The 24,477-nt window shown below is 37.7% G+C and overlaps 1 protein-coding gene and 1 pseudogene across 2 annotated transcripts in view; one reads left to right on the top strand and one right to left on the bottom strand.

Annotated features, from left to right (window-relative positions):
- Positions 1–16,119, top strand: part of LOC111757945 (manganese-dependent ADP-ribose/CDP-alcohol diphosphatase-like) — a 65,496-nt pseudogene extending 49,377 nt beyond the window's left edge.
- Positions 1–24,477, bottom strand: part of Zfand3 (zinc finger AN1-type containing 3) — a 275,896-nt gene that overhangs the window by 145,040 nt on the left and 106,379 nt on the right. The window lies entirely within an intron of this gene.

The following is a 24,477-nucleotide window of genomic DNA, read 5'->3' as shown; positions in this document are numbered from 1 at the left end:
TGATATGAACCTGGCTGTTCTCATTGTTATAGGAGCTCAGGACCCTGATACTGCTGAGAATGGCTGCAGTTCACTTTGTGGGAGCTCTAGTCTTGTGTTTACCACTTCCTGGCTCTGAGGGGAAGATGTGTGCTGCTCCATCTCCAGGAGAAGCTTGTCACACTGGCTTCCTAGTATGAACTCAGCTGTTCTTATCGTTGGAGGAGCTCAGGACTTTGCTGTCACTAAGGATAGCTGTGGTATTTTTTGAAGGAATTCTAGTTCTTTGAGCATCACTTCCTGGCTCCAGTACCTAACAATCCTCAGCCTGCTGATACAGATCTTTCATTCCGCTAGTGCAGACTTTCTAGCTTTCATCGCTCACCTTTGGGCCGCGCAGCACAGATCTGTGAAAGTCACTGTCAAGGGCTCTAGGCCTTCAGTTAAGACTCGTGGAGGGCACTGTCACAGGCTCCAGGTCTTTAGCTGGACTCATGCAAGAGAATGCTGTGGGACCCAGGTCCTTAGCTGGATTCCTTGGGTCTTACAGTGTGGATAGATCTCCTGCACTCTTTGGGTGATCATTATAAACAATACTATAAATCATGTGTCTTGTATGTAACCGTTTTCCTTGCAAACCTCTGACTACACCAAGCTCCTAATACATAAATTAGATCACAGACAATTCTGCTGAAAACTCTTCAATGGATTTTTCATCTCATTCTATGAAGGTTGAAGTCTCTACCAGAATCTGAAAATCCCTACATGATATAAGGAGACCTTATCCCTTGGCCTCTCTGCTCTCTGCTGTCATCATACTGCTGACATCATACTGGCCCTTGCTGTTCTTAAGTGCCAAAAACACATTTAATCCCAATGATCCCCGCACCAGACTCCTCTCTGGCTAACATACTCATGCTCCAGATATCTATATGGGTAAATCTCTCACATCTTTCAGATTTTTTATTTACAAAGACTTTCCTGGTCACTTTATCTTAAATTTTACTCTCCGAAGGATGTGGTGGCTCATGCTTGTAGTCCCAGCACTCGGGAGGCTGAGGCAGGAGAATCATCGCAAGTTCAAGACTAGCCTGAGCTACAAAGTGAGCTCAAGGCCAGCCTGATCTGCATAGTGAGACCCTGTCTCAAAAAGACAAATAATAACTAATTTAATTAAATTTTACTCTCTAGCCCTGATGCTTCATCTACTGTTTCACTGATACACAGCATCCAGCATGCTAACAAAAGTTTGGTGATTTGACTCCCCTCATGTAAGAAATCTGGTATGGATTTGTCTTGGAGGCATTCTTTTACAACTGTTACAAAATTTTATCAAATAGTACCTTGTGTGAAGTCTTATTCTCATGTATCTTATTATTTAATGTGGGCTCATTGAAGATTTTAGTCTCTAGCACAGCAAATTTTTCTACATTATTACATTGATCCTCTCTCCCCATTTTTAACTTTTCTTTCTGCTTTGTCTCTTAGGTTCCTCTTAAGTCAAGTTTTTGAGAGAAAATAAGTTTTGGATTTAATCTTTACTGTTAAACAACATTCTCATATTGATGTTTTCAACATGGAGACTCTTACCACTTAGGTTAAGCTGTCTGAATGTGGTCCGGGATAGCTAAGTAATGTGGCCCCACAAGACTGGAAGCTTTTAAATTTATGTAACTTTTTGGCAATGTTTTTCATGACTTCACTGCATGGAGTTTGACCATACATGTGTCAAAAACACTTATGGAGGGGAAGGCACAGTACAATGGTTAACTCTACCTCCAACGCCAGTCATGTATGTCCAGTCTAATCAGATTGCATGTCTTATATGACTTAGCAAGTAAAAGGCAGCAATTACCAAGTACTTTAATCTATCTACGTGTGTGTGTGCCTGTGAAGGACAGGTGCTTACCCCTACTAAACAGACATGTACGTTTTCTTATTTAAATATTAAACTTGGATTGGTATTACTTCTAATTTTTTAAATATAAAAACAAAATTTTCTTATCTACATTGACTGTATATTTTACACAGAGCCCAAGATGTTCTTCATTTGCTGCAGTCCAAGAAACCAAAAGGTTGCACACCCATGACTAAGACCTTTCTGATAATGGTATCAAACTATGTTCAAGTATGTTCTCTAGCCCCACCCCCAAATGAACTTCAACAGAAAGACGTGATAAACTCATGGTTACACCTAAACAATGGTTGCTACATAAACAAAAGGAAAACATACAAAGAATTAATCCCCATCTGGAATACTACAGGCATCAGTAGGGGTGGGGGGTGGGGGTTGTTAGCCAAGCATATGGCTAGCCAAACAGTCTCTCAGTCTGTCACTCTGCACCAGACAACACTGGCTTCTTTCTTCCTCTTGCAACATACTATGGTACACTCTGCAGCCTCAGTCTTTGCACTTGCTGTCACCTTCGCCTGACATTCTTCCCTCAAAGTTAATACATGATTTCATCTCTATCTACTACCAGGGAATGAGTATGTGTTCCAAAACCTCTTGTGTTAAAGTCCTAATCCCCAATGCTATAGCACTAGGAGGCAGGACCTCTTAGGGGTAGTTGAGTCATGAGTGGAATCCTTGTGAATGAGATTAGTGTCCTTGTAAGACTCATGAGAGTATCTCTGCCACATGAGGCTACAGCAAGAAGGCATGTGAAGAATCAGAAGAGGCCCTCACCAGAAATCAAACTTGCCAGTACCATGATCTTGGTTGACTTTAGCCATCTGTACTATGAGGAGCAAATTTCTTTTCAAGTCATTCACTCTTGACTTTTATGGACCTCCCTATATAAGCAGGAAACCCATATAGTCATACATCCTTTCCCTAGCACCATCTCTCCCTCTATGATTTTTCTCCACAGAACTCATCACCATCTTGTGTACTACCTATTTATATATTATAAATATAGTGTATATGGTCCTTAAAAGTAGAAACCAGCTTTACTTTCTAGTATATTCTCAGTGCTGAGGTACTGTCTGGTATTCATTATGTGTTCAAGTAGGTACCTGTGGAATGAATGAAAATTAGTCATTTAAAAAACATTAAAAAGATCACTGAGGAAACACTCACTACTTTGTATGTAGAGCCTAACAGCATTTCTGAGGCCCAGCGGATCCCAATAAATTTGGGCAAGCTACACATGAAGTAGCACATTTGTAATCCCAGCATTTGGGAGGCTGAAGTAGGTTAAGAGTAATTGTGAGGCCATCTAGGACTACGTATCAGGCCATGACTTCAAGCAAATAAAGGTAGAGAAGAGCTAATAAAGCTGTATCCTAAATTAGAAAAGAGAACAAATCAGAACTATGAAAACAAATCAACATTAAATACTTAACTCAGAATAAAAGCTTGCTTCAAAGAACTGAGAAAAACACTTAGGAAGTAATATTTTAATTTTGTAAAATAATGAAAAAATAGAAAGCTTACAGATAGAAACTATATTGAGAAAAGATAAACACCTTGTATTACATATGGGGAAAGCAAGCAGAATGCAGGAGTGGAGAGACAGCATGACAAACCAAACATTTCAAGGCAATGACATTTCTGAGAGGGGGTGGGGAATGCAGAAGCCTCCAACAGATGTGGCAAGCTATCAGCACAAGGACAAAGTCTGGCAGGAATAGAAAGCACAGAGGTCAAAATGGAGAGAGACCACATATTTACACAGCGTTCTGGGAAAGCAGCACTGAAGTTCATACTTAGTGATACAGAAAGAATTCTATGTGCTTCTAATCAGGAAAGAGCACTAGTCACACAGTCCCATGGAGGAACACTGCAGCTGTGTGAGGAGGGCAAAGATAACGTTACTATGGGAGCTTTGTTTCTAGGTTTTTCTACTCACTGACAAAACTAATATTTTCTTTTAATGTAACATTAAATTTCTACCAAATTTTAACTCAAACAGTATTTTCTTCTAATTCCAAGAGCCTTAAAAAACCATACTGTTTCAAAATATGCTCTGTTAAGAATACATAAGTAATTAGAACAGTGCTAGCCTTGGTGAGAAACTAGCATTTCTTCTCAGAAAATGCTGAATTTATTTAAAAGACATCATTTTAAAGTGGACAGTTTTCATTTGGAAGGCACCCCTAATAGCAGTAATATTTGTTTTTAAAGAAAGGCCATGGAAATCAAACAAGACCAGCAGTCATTATCTCTCGGCCAGTTTCTAGTGAGTGAAGTATAAATTTCACCCCAACTGACTTCCTTGGCTCTTGTTCCTCATCTCTCTTCACTCAGCAAACTACTGCCCTGGTAAATGATCTCCAATGTTCTGTACCAGAAGACACTAACAGTAGTTACGATTTAGACTTAGCAAATTTGGGGCAAGACCAAGGTACTCAAAAGTTTAGTCAAATTCTGCAGGCAACTTGGAGCCAGCATTTCAGAAGGGATAAATGCTTTGTTGAGATGCTTATTTTTTTAGGCTTACAGGTTTAGGTTTATGATGTCACTGCCACACACAAATACACAAGTATCCTCACCTTTATCAGAAGAATGCACTCCAGAATCATTTTTTTTTCTGTTCTTCATACTAATTTCCCATTTGATTTTAAGCTTTTGTAGCAAGCTTCCAAGTGAAAGAAATGCGAAATAATACAGAGAGGATTCTACAGCAAATTAAAATTTGAAACTATTTTTTAATCTAGAATTTTATTCCTCTGAATACCACTATCACCAGTCTCTGACTCTTATCAAAGAAACAAATTTCCCTCTTGTTTGGAGAGCTACTAACTACTCAACTGATTCCTCTCTCCTATGTTCTGAGCATTTACAATGAAACATAACAATAAAACTAGACTTAAACTTCAAACTTCACAGCTAGTACCACAATCTGATTCAAAGTGAAGTCCTACTTCAGACTGACTATTCCTAAACACTTTAAAGACCACTCATTTTCAAGCTAAATCATTACTCTATATTCACAAAATGTAAATTTGAAACTGATAAATTAAAGGCTGAATGAATGAGGCCATGTCTTGCGTTTATTCTCCGTGCCTTGAACATTTAGAAAACTCTGAAAATTTTTTTCATTGCCGTAGTTTACAACTTAGGCTTCCAACAAAATGATGAACATAAAGCAAAAGAAGTGTTTTGCTTTTAACCATATAAATGTAAAAGGAGAGTCAGAACACCGATGGGGAGAACAAGGAAGGAAGTTAGGCCCCTGCCAGTGGGGCCCTCATCCCCCACTCACCCCATTCCCAGCAACCAGCTGATCTGGAGGAACTGTATTGTTTGACTGACTTTGCAAGCCTAAAGCCAAGTAACTACTTAGAGGAAAGCAATATGCAATATAGTAACTTGTACATTTCTTACTGTCTTACCACTGTTTCAATTTGTTTTATTGCTATTTTAGTCCCTTTAAAATTAAATAAATAAATAGTAAGGAAAGGAACGCATAAGAGGAAAAAATACACTCTTCCTTCCTAGTAAAGTATGGATGGTTAAATGAATAAACCTCTTCTTTCTCCAGAGATTTGTTCCTTTGCTCTAATAATAAAGCATACTTGGAAGATGAGAAAAAATAATTTACTAAAAATTTCCCCACTCGGGGCTTGGGGATTTAGCTCAGCGGCATAAGCGCCTGCCTTCCAAGAATGTGGTCATGAGTTTGATTCCCGGTACCGATAAAAAAAGACAACAACAACAACAAAAAAAAAAAATTTCCCCACTCAAAAGATTAAAAAAAAAAATAGGTCAACATAAAGCTTAACACACAGGAGATTCAAAAATTTTATTAACTAAAATACTTGTTTTTATTCAATGCAGTAAGACTAATAAATCTGCACATGTGAACTAGCCACTACATATCACCTTAAGGAAACTGGCGGAACTATTTCTTTAGTCCCCAAAGATGGTATTTCTCATGCACAGGATGTACCAGTGGGAGCTTACTAAACATAATTTTCCTGGTGGCTATGACAACATTCAACCACTGTCACCACCCTCAAATCCATTTATAGTCTGTCCAAGGCAGCAGCTCATAAATCTCATCAGAGCTCAGTCACTTCAGGGCAAATGTCACAAACTCAATGTGTGTAGGCACTAAGCAGGTAACACAGGTAAGTACCAGGTAATATAAATAAAGTTTCTGCACCTGGCAGAACAAGGGAGTAGTGCAGAACAACAGGGAGTAGTGAGTCTGGGACATATCAAAGAAACCTGCCCATCTAAAAGGTATCATCCAGTCAACTCCAACCGAACTACATGGACATGTGGGTAAAAATAACTTAAAAAAAAAACAACCAAGAACATACAAACATGAGAGGTTTGGGAGTGCAGTTCAGCGGTAGAGCACTTGCCTAGCACACGAGGCCCTGGGTTCAATTCCCAGCAATAAGAAGGACAGGATGGCAGTCACAGAAAGCACTATTTGGTCCTTATTCTGAGGTTAACGATGCTCTCTTACCCCAGAGTTCTCATTATGGTACTATTCTGACTTATCAGGACTGATCTCATCATGGTGTAGTTTTTTTTAAGTACCCTATTAACTGGAATATAAATTATGCCAATGAACAAAACAGGATCCTAAATCAGCCCAAATTCTTCTATTTATATATTTACCACCAGCAGATTATCATCCTTTACGCTTTTAATTCCTGCACTTTTAATTTTTTCCCTGTATTCTTCTGCTGCCCTTAAAAATGTATTCTTAGTGTGCTGTTTTGTACAAGATTAAGTACAAAGCAGAGAACTAAATTCCCAAAATACTTTCTCCAGGAGAACTCTACTTCACCAACCTAGGTGCTGCTTACCTTACAATTAATTTTAATATTGTAGCAGGGAAGACTTTTTTCCTTTGTGTTTTAATCAGGGGACAAGAACAAATCCAGTAATAGAACATCAACATTAATTTGAAAGGAAATGAAAAATGGCTTAATAACACTGCAGCAGGATTAATATTATACAATAGATCATCGAGCCATAAAGCTCGACAAATTCATTTTTGTATCACTGTATATTCTTGTTAACAGAGCAGGGTATATCTGAAAAGCTGTTAATACCTTACTGCACAAATGCCAATCAAACTGCATTGAAGGGAATGTTTTACAAGAAGTGAGAGAATTGTCCTCACCCAGCTGCAGCGTGTCTTTAAATACAGCATAGAGAAGAGTCAGAGCAGGATGATTTCAAGTAGGAAGCTAACACTTGCTTGAAACCATGTGGTACAATTCAGAAAATGAGTTGATGGTTACCGAAAAATCTGCTTCCACTTCAAGACTCTCCAGCCAAGGTATAAGGTTGGAAAACAGCAAATGATAGGAGAGATTCTACTCCAAATAGATCCAAACAAGATACAAAGTCAACAGTTCAAATAGGGAAATCCTAGCCTCGTTTGCCACAAAGAAGTCACCACAATTTCAAACAAAATGTACCCTAAAAACAACTTCTACCCTCAGGTAAAATGGACCAGGAGGGATTAGGATTACCCTTCATCCTGAAACAACCCAAAACCCAGACAAAAATACCTGAAACAACTATTTGTAAGACTATGGATGTGTATCAAAATAAGAAGCATGGTCCCTGAGAGATGGGAAACAAAGGGAACCAGAGCCTTACTACCATCTCTGCCCACTGACTTGAAGAATCTCCAGAACTCGGAATAGGGAGGGAGATATGAGGTGGAGCCAAGCTGACCCCCTTGCTTCATGGATATGCAACCTACAGACAAGTGCAAAAGTCTTGTGCCTCATACAATGCTCTACACCTAGTATCTTGAAATCCAACTTGTATTTCAACCAAGAGCCCATATTTTCCTTTTACACTGGGCTCTGGAAAATACACAGCTGATCCTGCCCAACAGATGCCCTTATCTGAAGAAATGAGGTGACAGTCTGGTGAGAACAAAGCAATTAGAGCTCACAGGTCACAATAACAAGGAAGTAAGAGCTGTGTACTGTAGAGGGACACCTTAAGTATTCAGCAGAATACAGATCAATGCATATACATATATGAAAAACCTACTGGGGGCCAGGTTAGAAACTATAAGAAAAGATTAGCAGAACAGCAGCTCAATAATGCCTGGTCCCAAGGTCAAACTTGAAAAATCTGTGATTTGTTGGCACTGATAGAATACTCAATAAAGTCTCTCTTCAGAAATAAAAAAAATCAGCCCCAGATTAAGCACCACTATGAAGCCATCTTTTAAAAAAGAAAAGAAAAAAAGGACATATAAAGGACGACTCCAAAAGATCAAATGATTTGCAAATACAGCAATCTCCCTTTATCTGCAATTTTTGTCCTGCAGTTTGGTTTTACCTTGTGGTCAACAGGCACTCAAAGGCATTAAACAGAAAACTCCAAACACAAGCAATTTCACATTCACATAACTCTACTACTTTATTACTACTTATTACTCTCTTACACACAGTGCCTAATTTAAGAATTAAACTTCAAAATAGGTATGCATGCTTAGGTAAAAAAATACAGTATATATGGAGTTTGGTTCTACTCATGACTTTGGATATCGATGGAGACCTTAACATATGCCCACAAATAAGAAGAAGCTATTCCAACGTAAGTATATCTCAGAACAAAGCTGGAAAAGATTTGTAGATGTACAGTAATATTCAGCATTCGCAAAATTCAAATTCACAATATCTAGCATTCAAACAAAGATGTTCATGTATACAAGGAAGTAGGAAAGTGTGACCTACAATGAGTCAAATAACAACCAACCCACAACTGACAAAGATGTTAGGTTCTGCAGAGGACAGTACTACAATAACAGCAGAATTTGTAGGTTACTACTAAAGGAGTACTTAAGTGAAAATTTGTAACACTGACTATTATTAGAAAATATGACCTCAAATCAATGGACTAAGGCTTTCACCTTAAGAAACTAGAACATCTGGGATGTAAATGAGAGTGCTCATTTACCACTATCCTGTCTCCATTTATATTTTTTTATTCAGCATTCACATTACTATTAGTAAAAGCACTTCTTCCTTGAAAGAGAATAATGTCCTCTGAAATTTTCTTCACTTTTTTTTTATACCTAAGGAAATATTTTGGTGAGTCTCTCCACAAGCTAATCTTCGTATAAGCAGGAGACTATTCTGGCTCATATAGAGAAAGTAAGACTGCTGTAAGTTAGAACCTATTTATGAAAAGGCCAAATTAGCTCTCACTTTACAGTGCCTAAGAAACACCTTTCTGGCTCATAAAATAAACTCGAGTGACACAGCTCCTCAGTGACAGTGGAAGGAGGGCAACTGAGGCAGCTTATAATGAAGTGGATGGAAATGTGCAAAGTTCCCCCGGTTAGTGCCAACAGGTATGTTTCTTAGATCAAGTATGCCTCGTTTCACCCAAAATGTGGCTTTTTTAAAACAAGTTTTTTGGTTTTTTGACTTTTGTATACAGATCTATTTTCCCCTTGATTAACAGAGTTTGGACAACCTGAAAAACTTGAGGATAAGGATATACTCTAGAGGTGCGAGAAAAAACTGAAAAGTCTCCTGAAAATTAAGAACATTTGTAATTCTCACCTTTTGTAAGAATGTTGTAATTTAACATTCATTCCCAAACTCAAATACAGGTAAAATTTTCCTAAAGCAAAAAAAAAAAAAAAAAACAACAACAACAACAAAAAACCTTATAGGCATACAACTTTTCAGAGAAAAATAAGTAAAAATAATAAAGGTAGGGTAGAAAATAGCCAAAAGAGCGGCTGTTTGCTGTGAAAAGGTGAAAGTTGCTATTTTCCCTTCAAATTCATCAATTTTGAATCAAGTAAACGTTTATTTTTGTGAAGACAGTAAACAATTATGTCTCAGATCACTGAACTCAGATGAACTCAGCTAACCCACAGCACAATCTACCAGCCACTCATAATTGCTCACCTAAAATTTAGTAAAAGCCTTCTATGTAGATGAAAAAGAACACTTTAGAATTCTTCCAGATGTAGAGCTAGAGAAAAGTGGAACAGAATCTTTGTTAGACGGAAAAATACCAGTGAGCAGTATTTCTGGCTCTAGGACAAACAGAGATCACTTGCAGAACCTGCAGTTTAGGTACTCAGTGTAGGGCCTAGGATTTAGCTCAACAGCTCAAGCGCTGCCTGTTAGGTAGGTACAAGGTCAAGGTCGAGGTCGTGAGTTCTATCCCTGGCACCAGAAAAACAAAAACAAAACCCAATTAGGTACTTAAGTGTAATGGTCTAGAGCTATGCTAACACACACAGCAATCACTCAAATTAATCAAAATGAATGAAACACAACATCCAGCTCCTCAGTCACATTAGCCACATCTGAAGTGCTCAACCACATGTGGCAGCTGGCTTTAACAGTCAACAACACAGAGAACATTTCCATAATCAGAAAACTTTATTTGCAAAGTACGTGAATAAACTATCACATTCATCAGTTTTCTGCCCCACTTTGGAACAATTCAAGACTGAACAAAGAGAACTGTGAGGGTTTTATCAAATTCAAAATCAGAAACTATGAAAAAACAATTAAAAAGTGTACATATAATGACAATCTGACGGTTTTGACAATGAACTCAGACAACAAAGCAAGTGCAAAATTTTTTACAAAATAAACTACCACTTTATTAATGAATATAAATGTCAGTAAACTGTATGAATAATTTGGGTCCATTTTCAGTTTAGAGCAATCTTCACTGAAATTATCCATTAATGACTTTGCAGAAATTGTCACTAGTTTACTAATTCAAGATTATTAGGAGTAGTGAAGATGAGTATTATGCATGACTACCGATCTTTTTTACTTAAGTACCTTCAGCCAAATGAAATCTTGCTCCAATTGTCAAAATTTAATAGGGGCAAAAAACAGGGAAGAAAAGACAGAAAGTATAGCTCAGAAGTCAACTATCTTCACTAATAACATAATCTCATTCAAATAAAATAATACTTATCATGACTTTAAGAATTATTGCTGAAAGTTTCAAAGATATTTGGGAGCTCAATAGAGATTCTCAAAAGGAACACTTTCACCATTCCATACATCTGCAAAGGTCCAAAAATGTTGGGCAGTTACATCTTGCATTCTAATACCATATTAGTATGTATCAGGCATCTGGGGATGTATTTTCATTAACAGAAGAATCATCAATTATTTCTAAAGACTCATAGAGGCAAATATAGAGGCTGAATACCTAACAAAACAGAGTATGGTTTGATGAATTATGTTCATATAGCAAGGTTTATGTGCTAAGTTCACCTTTATGAGGGTCCTCTGTGTGCAGCAAGAGGAACAGCTAGGACTTTGGGAACTATAAAAAGGACACTGTGCCCAGTGAAGTGAAACATCTGGGCCCCACAACCTAGAAAACTGTTTAACAGGTTAGAAGTAAGAAGAGGTGGAGTTCAAAGAAGGGGGAAAGAAAATTAACTGCACACAATTCACTTTCATCTTCCCTTCATATGCACCCATATGCAACTTTTAATAAGGAAAAGTTAGACAAAGTTGATACAAACCCAGTGTGAAGCCCTTGTTGCTGCTATAAAGCCACAGGGGAAATAAGGCAAATAAGGAAAGCAAGTATTGCTGTTTCAGGGAAAGGAAAAAGAAAAAGAAAAGAAAAAAAAATTTAAATCTTAGAAGTGTTACACTGCTGACTAAATCAAGATATAATCATTTTAGAAGAGTCTAGAAATAAGAATGTACACCTGAAAACTTCATCTAGCTCCCATCAGCAACAAACTTGGAATATGTTCACTATGCTACTCAGAAGGCAGTCAAATCAATATCAAAATAAAACATTTAATCTCAACTAATGAAACACTGTCCAACCCAAGACTCATTCTTTTTAGAGGTACACAAAACAGTATCTAAGTCAATATGTGGTTGAGTGCATACAATAAAAGAGCTGTCCCTGGTACCGATAAAAATAAAAAATAAAAAATAATTTTAAAAATTAAAAAACAAAGAGCTGTGCATTCATTACAGTAAGGTGTGCAGAATCAGATGGTTTAGGAGAAAACTCATATAACCCAAAGTCTAGCTTATGAGGGTCAAGGAGAACAGGAACTGCAACAACAGTGCTTTTGTCAAAGACTAAATGAATGGAAATTAAAAGTCACACTCAAAGGAAAACTAACTGATATTCCTGATACTCGATGGCACTGTTCAGATCTCTGAGAATAAACATACATATAATATCAAAAAGAAAAACCATATCATCATCCAAATTTTCAGTATACACCCTCATAGAAAGACTCAGGACAAATGAATGAAAGTCCTAGACTATGATCTGTTTAGTGTTTTTAAATCACTGAGTGTACTTCCTTTCCAGTATTACTCCAGTCCTTCTACTTCTTATTATGAAGTTCAAGTCAAGACCCCTGGACTACTAGGTCTTGATCCTTAGGGTTAGGGCACTAAATAATCCTTGCTATAGAACCAAAGTGTCAGTACTCCGTAATTAGAATGAGCTCCTCTGGTCTCAATACACCAGATTTTAGATGCAAAAATCTTCTGTGACTTTTAATGTTTACATAATCTAAAACTTTCAAAAACTTTAAGAATAAATTAAAAAATCAGGTACCATTTACCAAGACTCAACAACGGTTCACATTTTCTTTTCATGGAAAATCTGGTTTTTATTTTTATTTTTTCATTGCTAGAGATCAAATCCAGGAACTCATGCAAGTTAGGCAAGCAGTCTGCTACTGAGCTATACAGAAAATATGAAACATTTTTTTGACCCCCAACATATATGTTCTTTTCTTCTGGAAATGACATTATATCATTACAAGCCCTCTAATTTCTCTGCTATTAATACATTAATTCAGTAACTACAAAGGAATTTGATTGTTTCCTAAAGGTCAATATCAAATATGAATTTACTAAACAAGATTTCCATAAATGCAGTTCCCTTCAGATAATCAGAAACTTAATTCCCAAACGACTGAATTAAGATACAGGACAGAAATTACCTATACATTAATTAGCACAAATTCCCATCCTCTATTCCCAGTATTTTAAATTCTTCTAAATAACTCATCACTCTTGGCTACTAATTGATTCACAAATTCAGCTTTGTCTAATATTTAAAAAAATATGAATATCCTACAATCTTCCTTGCATTGAATTCTATCTTGAAGCATTGTAGAGGTAGGATTTCATGATCAAGTTACTGGATGTACTTCAGCGTGTTTCAAAAATGGTTAAAATAAATTTTCTCCATTTGGTCTGATGAGAAAACATGAGAGATTATTTGACCCTGGGAAGGAGAACAGTCTAGGGCAGTGTGACACCTTTTCTCACTGTCCTGGCTCTCCTCTTAGTAACTGCTAATCCTCCTGGTTATTTTCCTCTTGAGGCAACACCTACCACATACAATGGCCAACCTCACACCTAGCCCCAGTTTCAGGTCTTCTATTTAACTGATTCCCTGATAATCTACTTTTTCATATTTACAAGGAGGAGTTCCTGCATTTAAAATGCCCCAACCCAATTCTCTACATTGTCTGGCTTGCTGAGTTCGGTAACATCCTACCAATGGTTAGACCTAGCCCAAGCAGTCTCTCAGTGGAGATTTTTTTTTTTTTTTAAACATTCTTGCTAAGCCTTCTTGCCTACCAAGGAACATTCCCCATTCCACATCTACTGTAAAACAGTAAAACTTGTTTTTTCCTTTATACTGTATGTATCGTTAATGAGAAATTCTAGAAACAGCCCATTAAGTCCCAATTTCTTGTCAAAGGAACAAGTCTAGTTCTGTAATCATTTGCAGAATACAAATTATTCACCCAGGCTGAACCCAGGAAATATTTTTCAGTTCTAGTGTTCAATTCCTCCCACTAAGAAATTCTAGTTAGTATTCTACCAGGAGGACAATCATTTTAGAGGACTCTTAATGTTGTAGCTTATACAGTAGCAAAAACAAATACAAGAGGATTGGATTAGCTTAATAAAGTCATTAAGAAAATTCACTTTGGAGCTCATGTTGGAAAAGGAGAGTGCCTACACTGAAAGAAAGTGTGTAGAATGGGGAAGCATAGCCCAAGAAGAAAAAACAGCACCTAGGCAGGCAATGGAAGTGGTAGTGATGGAGATGAGAAAATGGTTACAAATGGGGAATGATCATTTAGCAAATGCATTAAGGTCAATGCAAACCTAGCTTCTCACTGTAAGAGAAAGACACTTTTAAAAAAGGAAGAAAAGTGGAAAGAATCTTCTGGTACTGGATTGGAAACAGTTACAGTAAACTTAAATACATATGAAAATAGGGAGGTAGATGTAAATGTAACCTTTTGAAAGGGCCTGGGAAAAGCAACATTCCAACAGAAAAGAACACTAATCAAGATCTTGGCTTCTAAGTACTATTTCACACTAAAAACAGGCTCATTGGAAAGGAAAATGATGGATCATTCAGGACTGCAAAAAGAAACTACAAGATGAGCCCAGTGATAGGTTTTTAGCCACATAAATCTACCAGTCCTCATGGCAGAGTCCAATATGGTGAGGAGACTCATAAAAAACACCTTATCAGTCTTCTTCCTCTGGTGCACCAGACCCAAAACAGACTTCCTTCCTTTCCTTTCCCTCACACCAAAGGCTTATACAGTAGCAAAAACAAATACAAGAGGAGTGAATTAGTTTAATAAAGTCATTAAGAAAACCCCTAGATTAAACGTCATTCCTGCTCCACTGGCACCAGCTAGTTTAGCATCACCCCAATGAGAATTAATATAAGCAACCCACAGCCCTTTGTCTAGCAAGAGAGAGCCTCTGCATTTCTCCACAGCTAGTCCCGTGCCCCTCCTTAAAGACCTCTTCATACATTGTCTTCTTCTTTCTCTTGAGCTGCTTCAGACTGAGTGTCAAAAAAAATAATCACCCAGAATATCTTTTTGTGCCAGAAAGCAAGAAGACACTCAAAGAGTGATGGGAATATGTCAAATAGATACAAACACTGGCCTGAAAGATCCACTAACTAAATCTGGAATAATTTGAGTATCAAAACAAATAATGATAATAAAGAGTATACTCCACTGAATAACAAGAAACAAGTCTATACAACACCAACTTAATGGTTGACTAAATGAAAAATGAACAAAGATGGAATGTTTACATAGTTTTAAAGCATTTTCCCACAAAATATTTCATAAATTATAGAAGTGAGAAGAGTATCTATAAAGAAATGAAATCCAGAATACATCACCTCAAAATATGGTCAATGTGGCCATGATTCATAACTGGTCAAAATGAAATTATCTGTCATGATGTAACAGACAATGAGAAGAAGATCATGAATTAAGACATTTTTCGAAAAGTAGAAAACTTAAATCATGAGGAAATATCCGATAAATCTAAACCAAGGAAAATTCTACAAAGTAACTAGCTTACAATCTCCAAAAAGCATCAAGTACATGAAAATCAAGAAAAGATCAGAGAAAAGTTCCAGAAGGAAATAAATATTTGGGGTCATATTCTATAAAAGACATTACTGGGATATCTGGAGATCTTGACTGGGGTTCTGAGGATTAGATGTTTTGACATTACTTGGTTGACTTTGATTAGTATATTTTAGTTATACAGAAAAATATTCTTGTAGAAAATAAGCATCAAAATTTGGGGGAGCAATGGAACATCTTGCTGGCAACTTAATCTCAAATGGTTCCCAAAAAACGGGATTTGTGGTTTCTTTTTGGGGGGGGATCCACTTAAGAGTTTGGCAAATCGAGGTTCAAAATCATTGTTTGGTCAGTCACAAACTGTAAGTTTGGATAAAATGCTTTACCTCTTGTTTGTTTAGAGAATAATGGAGCTCAATCGTAATGAAAATTAAGACAGCATGATGTCTGGCACTTAGTAGGTGCTCTGTAACAGTTATAATTTCTCTGAGGATAAAAATCTGAGAATGCTTAGCTCTTCTCCTAAAATACTCAGAAAAGATTACACAACTCTGGCCAAATGGAGCATTTTGCAGACCTTTTTACCATAGGTAGTCCCAGGACCTGCTGTTTGTCACTCTGTACCACAGATTCATGGTCTGTCACAGCCTTTGCAGCACAGAAGGAAAAACTAGACCACACTCCGGTGACAACGGCTTCCCCCTTTGACAACCATGTAGCTTGTTTAAAGCTGCATTTTAGTCAGTTCTACCATTATTCCGGCCAAAAAGCAGCAATAGCAGCACACTACTCCTAAGAACTTAGCAGAAATGATTTGGCCAAGGTAATGCATGTTTTTCTGGCCCTTCAGCGAGCACAGTTTTCTCATTTCTAAACTAAAGAAGAACAAGAAGAAAACTGAACAATACAAAGGAAAGAAAAAAACAATGTTAACACTGAAGAACCAACAGAGACACAGCATAATAAAGAAGTGATTCCTGAGGCCTTAGATGTTCCTCACACACTGCTCAGGGTCAAGAAGCGTTTTCTTGACCCTGCTATGCTGGTTATGGAAGTGTTGGTGATAGAATCATTCTGCTCTTCCCCCATGTACATGTTAGTGCACACATTCCATCTTCTGTGTGTCCACACCACACCACAACAATGCAACTCAACTATGGCCCACAAATCAGTGCCAGCCTGCAAAATATTACTGGTCTACAAGAAGAGAAAAATGAGGAGCAAGAATTCAGAAAATAATGTAACAACGTGAAAGAACAACTTTTTGAATGTAGTAAAAACAGGATTTACATATGTCTTTACTGTTGTGATTTTGAATCTAGTAACATTTTATTGTACTTACACAAAACTACTGGACTGCGACAGACTGAGGAGAAAGCACTGATCTATTACCACAAAGTTTGAAAAGTAATACACTTAAGATGTTCATATCCTATGTTTGTATATAATACACTAACATTTAGTTAGTACTTTATCACATACCAGTATTAACTTGATACAAAATACCTAATTAAATTCTCACAGCAAAAAAATCCTATTACTACTTTCATTCTACAAATTAGAAAACTAACGCTCAGACAGGTCAGACAACTTACCCAAGAGTTCCACAGTAAATGATACGTCTGACTTTGAGGGCTTCTGCTTTCTTCTTTCTGCAAAGGCCTTCCTCTGCTTCAAACATACAGAACCAAAGAAGATCCAGCCTATGCACAACTTCGATCATCAATACAAATTTCCCTACTTTGTCTCCGTCTCACTCACACTCACATATATACACACACACACACACACACACACACACACACACACACACAGAGAGAGAGAACTTCACATTTCCTTTAAGAGCCACAGAGGTTAAAAGCTAGCTACCTCAAGGGGTGAATCAGGCATCCCTTCAGGTCCAGCAGCAGCAGGATGGTTCAACGGACACAGACCCTAGCAAATCCACCTGTCATAGTTAGGGGTCAAGACAAGACTTAAAAGCCTACATTTGTTCTACATTATATTACTTGATCTTTGAGAATATGGTAATAGTCTATAAGATCCAAGGAAAGATTTAGACGTAAGGATTTTCTTTTGTAGGTATTAAAAGAAGGAAGAATAAAACAAAAATAGAAGGAAAGGGGTCAGAATTATAACAACACGTAAGATAAAACAGGATTTTAATATATGGAACACTGTCCAAACCAAAGGTATTTGACAGTTCTCTAAAAAAAGCAGAATTAGGGAAGTGACAGACCTCATAGCTTGAAATCTTGGGAATATTATAGGAAAATAGGCAGTTATATATCCATTTTAAGTGTACTACTGAATGATCTTGTCATGCTGTGATGAAGACAGATGCAGAGAGATCTCAGATATGACATCAAGATCAATAAAACAATGCTATTAAGTGTTACACTCAAAAAGAGAAAAGAAGAAAGTCAAAGGAAGAAAAATTTGGGAGAGAAGGAGGCCACCACATTCAAAAGTTTAGCAACCATCACAGAAGCAGCTTTTGTTGGTGAGGCAGGAAGGAAATCTAAAAACCAGAAATCTGAAACAATTTTAACTTTTAAGGTGGATGGTGGATGGGAAAGAACTTTTAGGACAGATGATTATCATTGGTGATCAATAAAAATGTTGATATTAATAAGAAAAATTCCTGCACCTAAAATGAATCCACAAGGAAGTGAACACATAAAATCTGATTTTAAAATAAAGGCAGGCAAAGAATGTGAGTGAAGAAGCAGGAGTACAAAGGAACTACAAAGGCTATTCACAGAAATAATTAAGGAAAACTTCCCACACATAGGAAAAGGAAATGATATTCTGATGTATGAGGCATACAGAACTCCAGCTACCTACAATCAAAACAGAGCTACACCCAGGCATATAATAATCAAGATCGTAGAAATTCAATATAAGAACTGAATATTAAAAGCTGTTAAGAGACAAGAAACAGATCACCTAAAAAGGAAGGCCCATCAGAATAACGGCAGACTTCTTGACACAAACCATCAAGTCAAGAAGACCCTGGAGCGAAATATTCCAAGCCTTGAAAGAAAATAACCTCCAGCCCAGACAGATATACCCTGCTAAACTGTCTCTAGAAATTAATGGAGAAACAAGACAAAGAGGAAAAAATTCACGACCACCAATCCAATTCTACAGAGAATACTGCAGGGCATTCTAGAGAGAGAGAAAAGTACTAGGATTCCAGGAACAGTGGCAGAGAGGCCTCAATGAATGGAGCAGAAAACAGAATGAAGAAGATAAGCAGACAACTGATGGCCAAAAAAAAAAAAAAAAAAAAAAAAAGCCTAACAGAAATGAGGCAGAGAAGGTTGGTTATAATCTCTAATATAGATTTCCTTGATACACTAAATTAAAAAAAAAAAAAAGAAGGAGGAGGAGGAGGTAGGGTCCACCGAGACACTATTTTTAGAAAATATAATTAACATGAAAAAGAGTACATGGACTGAAAATCAAATATGAGAAAACAATGCTCTATGTGACAGAGAACCAGAGAGTAATAGGGGCAACTAGACCAGTATTTGTGGATAGGTTGGAAACACAGGCTTTAATAGGTAAATGAATACAATTAGAGATCAAGTCCAGGAGAGAGAAGATTCAGAACCACTTAGGTAAATACCAGATTGCTCTCCCCCCACCCCCCGCAATTTAAAACCAAAGGTCTTGGACAGACCCAAAAATGTACAGTGTACCCCTGGGGAAGTGAAAGGGGAGGGAGAGTCTTAAAAAAGATGGCAGAAGATATTGCTAATAGTGTATCAGGATTTAAAGCCCACATTAATTTCACCACGCTGCTTAGATAGATTTTATTTTGTCCCAGTTTGTCTACTTTAATTAGATTTGAGGGCACAGACAGCTAACCCAAAAACATCAGGTATAGTACAGTAACCATCTTTAATTTCCTATTATCATAATCTGGAACCCTGTATGACTTATACTGTTTTATCATAACTGATCTTAGTTAAATCTGGTTTGTTTGATTGCTGTTTGGAATTGACAGAATTTATTCAAAACTGATATGACTGATAGTATCAAGTCTGAAAGTATAGGCAACTACACTGAAGATGACAAGACTCTACGATACACATTCTAGTTTGATAACTGCCTGTTTTTGAAGTTTTATACTATATACAAAGCTGTGTTTTTATTCTGTTCTGTACTGATATATTCAATTATACTATATCTGATGATATAGCAAAGTCTATTGAAGCTAACAAGAAGACAACACAGGCACTATGGTAGAATTCCTTGTACAACGGTTTTATATGTCTTTGTCATTTCATGTGTTTATAGGAATATGTTTTGTTTTGTCTTGCTTTGTTTTGTTTCTCCCTCTAATATAGAAAGGATAGAAATACATGTTAAGACTCATGCATGTATAGAATCTATAAACAGTTCATGAGAACTGATCTTACGACACATGATGAAATAAACAGGTACTCTGAAGAAAAAGAGACACTAAAATACCCAGTGCTGATCCTGGAGTGTCATAATGTGAAACCCAGCAATAGTATTATTCTTTGTTCAGAATGACATTAGCCTGATTGGGTTTGTTCAATCTCAACATAATTGAAGATATGGATAGCTTCGTGTATGTTTAAGTGTGTAGGATTGATAACCATATTTCTAAGTTTTTGTTGGATAGTTGAACAGAACTGTTTGTAGTCTCGCTGTTGGAATTCCCACTTTGTATGTTCCACTTTAGTATGTTGAACAACTATTTGTAAAAGGACAATCTGTAATCATCAACTAGTGATTTCTTACTGTTTATTTTTTTTCTTTGAACGTATGTACTATTTCTACATTTTCTGTTTTGTTTAGTCTTTAAATAAAATTAAAAATAAAATAAAATAAAATAAAGGCAGGCACATGGGAAGGTTCTGAATGTGGTCTGGTAACAGCTGTGTGTGTACATGTTAATAGGACGCATTCACAGAGACTGGCAATTCTGCAAAGGAGAGTCACTGCCAACCTCAGGCAAACATCCCTAGTGTATCCCAGTGAGCTGCTGTCTACAGTGTGGAAGGGATATACAGCAGGCGCACTGGCAACAGACAACTGAAACATTTGTCACACTAAACATTCAGCATTCAGGGGTTTGACATTTGCGTTTTCAAGGTTTGCTGCATATAATGAATGACTGCTAAAAATGGATTTGAGTTGCCTATGTTGCAGGACAGCTGTGCAGGCTATACACGAAAACTCACTGTGGTTCGTGAGCCTAAGTAAACCTTAGTTTACTATGGTTTTAATTTAGTGCAGGATCTAAATTAATTCTCTGAACAGTTGTGAAGAAGTAGGGTATTAATATCTCCCACTTCAAGCAAAGGAAATAAAGAAAAAATAGATGCCACATCCGGGTGTTGAAAGTTACAGAGCACATCTCCCACAGATGTCAAGAGTCCACCTAATACTGCTAGCTCACTGTTTATGTCCATCTCCCTCACTAGGCTTTAAGGTCTTTGTGAGTAGGACTCGACACTTATTTCTCCCTGCAGTGCTCAGTGTAAGGTAATAAACAAAGACAGTTAAGAAATTATCTTTGAAGAAATGCCATTTAGTTTCTTTTTTTTTTTTTAATTTTTTATTTAAGGAGAAAAGAAAAAAAAAGTGAAGGGGTACAAGTTATACAGATTTACAGAAGAAAAAATGCGCAGTAGGAAATCACTAGTTAATGGATTACATATTGCCATCTTAGAAATAATTGTTCAAGTCACAAAATTAAAGCTTGTAGAGTGGACATTCCAACAATGATACTGCAAACAGTTCTGTTCAATGATCCAATAAAACTCTGTGATATCATTTTCTATCTTATACATTTAAATATACATGCAGTTATATAGTTTAGAGCACTTTCTTTTCCTCTCTTTTGTACAATGACTATTACACATTTTGGGTTTCATTGCTCCCACGGTTCTTATTGCTTTTTTGGAAGAGAGTAAAACCAAATGAGGCATAACAGGACAGAATCGGTCAAGTCAAAAGCGTGGACATAATAGATAATATAAAAACATAATACAAGGTGATCAACAATGGTTACCATAATGCCTCCCGCTATCTCTAATAGAATTGCCTATATCATTAGTTGTAATACAATTGAACAAAACAGTAAAGAACAAAACCGACAAAACCAAAACATTGGAGACATTGTAGGTCTTCAAAAGTAGATAAAAGTCAACGAGAATGGGCGTTATAATGAATCTCATTATCTTCTCAGCTGATGCCTAAACTTTCGAACCTGATACTATCCAGCAGAACAGAATAGAGGAACCTCAGTCAAAAACAAGATGGTGAGAGTAATACAGGGCTTCAAATCGAGATAATAGACAGTCAAAGTGGGTTACTATATTATATCCTGCTATTTTTTTCCCTTTAATTAAACGGATAAAAATAAAAAAGTAAATAATGGAGTGGAGATTGAGAAAAAAGAGGGCATAACAGCGAAACAGGGCAGATCAAAACATAACCATTTAAGCAGAATAGTGTTTCACCACCAGATAATCCTGACCCAAAAGTAGTTACCATATAGACTCTTTCCTTGAAGTCCTTGGGTACAACTTCGTATACTGTAGCATTAAGTATATCAAAACAATGTAAAACCATTTAAGAGAATGACAGCATTATAGAGTATTTAGAATCGACTAACAGAAAATGAACAATGGTTTCTGTATAATCTCCTTGTCTTTAAAAGGTTTTTGCTTATACTATCGTACATAACAAAATCCAATAAGATATAACCTGTTTAGACCATTGGAGACAGAAGAACAAAAGCTAGATGAGACTTCAAAACAAGATGGTACTAAATCAGTATTACCTATTAAGATGTCATTTTCTCCAAAATAGCTGTTCCTATCATCCAATCTTCTCTGTCTCATTTCTGTTGAGCTCTTTTTCTGTCAGTAGCTGTCAGTTTGTCTTCTTCATTTTGTTCTCTGCTCCATTCGTTGTGGCCTCCCCGCCACTATTTCTGGGTTCTTTGTATTTTTCTTTTTTTAGAGTATCCTGCAATACTTTCTGTAGGATTGAATTGGTGGTTGCAAATTCCCCCAGTTCCTCTTTATCCTGGAAGCACCTCGTTTTTCCATCAATTTCCAGGGACAGTTGTGCAGGATATCTCAATCTTGGCTGGAGATTATTATCTTTCAAAGCTTGAATTATTTCCCCCCATGCTCTTCGTGATTTGATGGTTTGTCCAGAGAAATCTGCTGTAATTCTGATGGGTGTTCCCTTGTAAGTGGTCTGTTTCTTGTCTCTTACAGCTTTTAATATTCTGTTCTTGTATTGAATTTCTGGAATTTTTATTATTATATGCCTGGGTGTTGCTCTGTTAGGGTTGTAGGTAGCTGGGGTCCTGTATGCCTCGTACATCTGAGTATCTTTACCTTTTGCTAAATTAGGAAAATTCTCCTGGATTATTTCTGTGAGTAGCTTTTGTAGTTCACTTGTTTGTGTCCCTACTTCTTCTTTTATGTTCTTAATCCTTAAGTTATGGCTCCTCTTATCATCTTCTTGTCTTTGTATTATTGCTGTTTGTTTCTTTGTTATTTTTAAGAAGTTTTTCATTTCATTCTCCCATATTACAAGTCTGCCCTCCAGTTCAGATAGTCTGTCCTTAGTTTCTTTCAAGCTGTTATGCCAGTCTTGGATAGACTTAATTTCTTGATAGTCCCTTTGAACCTGCTTCACGTACTCTATGCTTTCTCTGTTTTCTCCATCAAACAATTCTCCCCTCTTTTTCTGTTCTTCCATTCCACCATCTGTTTTTTCCTGGGTGGTGGTTAGTATTTCTCTAACTATTCTGCATACTTCTAGCTTCAGGTCGTTGATAACTTCATTCCTGAATTGGTCTATGAGGCTCTCTATATGGCGCTTAATGTATATTGGTGCGGTGTCCACTATTGCCTGATTCTCAGGATTGGGGGCCGAGGAGCCTTTCTTGTTGCTTCCCTTCCCCATATTTTCTGTTCCTTATAAAATGCAAGCTTACATAGGAGGCCCGGCTTCCCTGCCTGTCAGCCACAGCCTGATCAAATTGCGCTGGCTAGGTGTTCCTGCCTACCGCTGCGCACCAGGGAGTTGCGGAGGAGGCAGCCTACAGGGGAGTCAGTCGCTCCTCCGGGCCACCGTCAGGCTCTGGGATCTGGGTTAGGCCAGCCTACTGAGTCTGCCCGCAGCGTCACGCAGGCCAGGCACTTTTCACCAATCCCGTCCGAGAGGGGAATGTGTGGCTGGAGTCGCCACCGCGCCCTGCTCTTACAGGACTGCCCGAGCCCAGAAAGTCCTCCGCTGGAGTCAAACTGTGGTAGGGGGTCAGTTTCTCTCACTCACCTCGCCACCAGTCAGTTTTCGTGTACGCCTCCTTGTCCGTCCTGTTTTTGACTCCGTTCGCAGACTCCCGTTCCCAGAGCTTCTGCGCGTCTCTCCTTGCCGAGCCGCTGTGGAAGCAGCCAGCCGCCGGGCGGCGGGAAACCCAAATCGCGGTTTCCAATGGCGCGGGGTCGAGCCTCCATACCGAGTCTTTTCTGTTCCTATTTTAGCGCCAGGACTGTATTCTAAGTTGGTTTCTCTCAGCCCAGTTCGTTCCTGAGTCAGCAGAGCATATCTCTACAGTTCATGTCTCCTTAGTCCGCATCATTCCTGGCCTCTGAGCCGAGCCTTTCAGAGAGCCTCCGGTAGTTGCTGTTGTCTGTCCGCCATGTTCTCCCGGAAGTCCCCGAGACAGAGTCTTGCTATGTCCTTCAGGCTGTCCTCAAACTGTTAGCAATTCTCCTGCCTCAGCCTCCTGAGTACTGGGTTTACAGGCGTCTGCACATCTGGCTCACGTGTTACTTTGGCCTCTCTTGCCTCTGCAGCCCCACTGCAAAAGTGCTTAAGGTAAAGGGTTAGGGAAGTGGCTGGAATGGTCAAAGGGAACTCCGCCATTTAGTTTCATACGTATTTGTTCTCTAGCTTCAGAGGCCCAGGTTTACATGGTTTCAAGAAGAAAATAGTTTAAACTGGAAGCCTGAAGAACTTTTCTCTATTTAATCCCAATTTACATCAGGATCTGGAATATGAAACTTATCCTAAAGAAAAGTTTCAAAAATCTTATTTCTGTACTAAAACTTTACAAATGCAACTAGACACAACTTTAAAAGAC

Source organism: Cavia porcellus, unplaced genomic scaffold, assembly GCF_034190915.1.
Source record: "Cavia porcellus strain 051 isolate PalLab524CR breed Dunkin Hartley unplaced genomic scaffold, mCavPor4.1 scaffold_28, whole genome shotgun sequence".
Classification (NCBI taxonomy): domain Eukaryota; kingdom Metazoa; phylum Chordata; class Mammalia; order Rodentia; family Caviidae; genus Cavia; species Cavia porcellus.
Note: the sequence above shows the minus strand (reverse complement) of the source record. Positions and strands in the feature narration are given on the sequence as shown.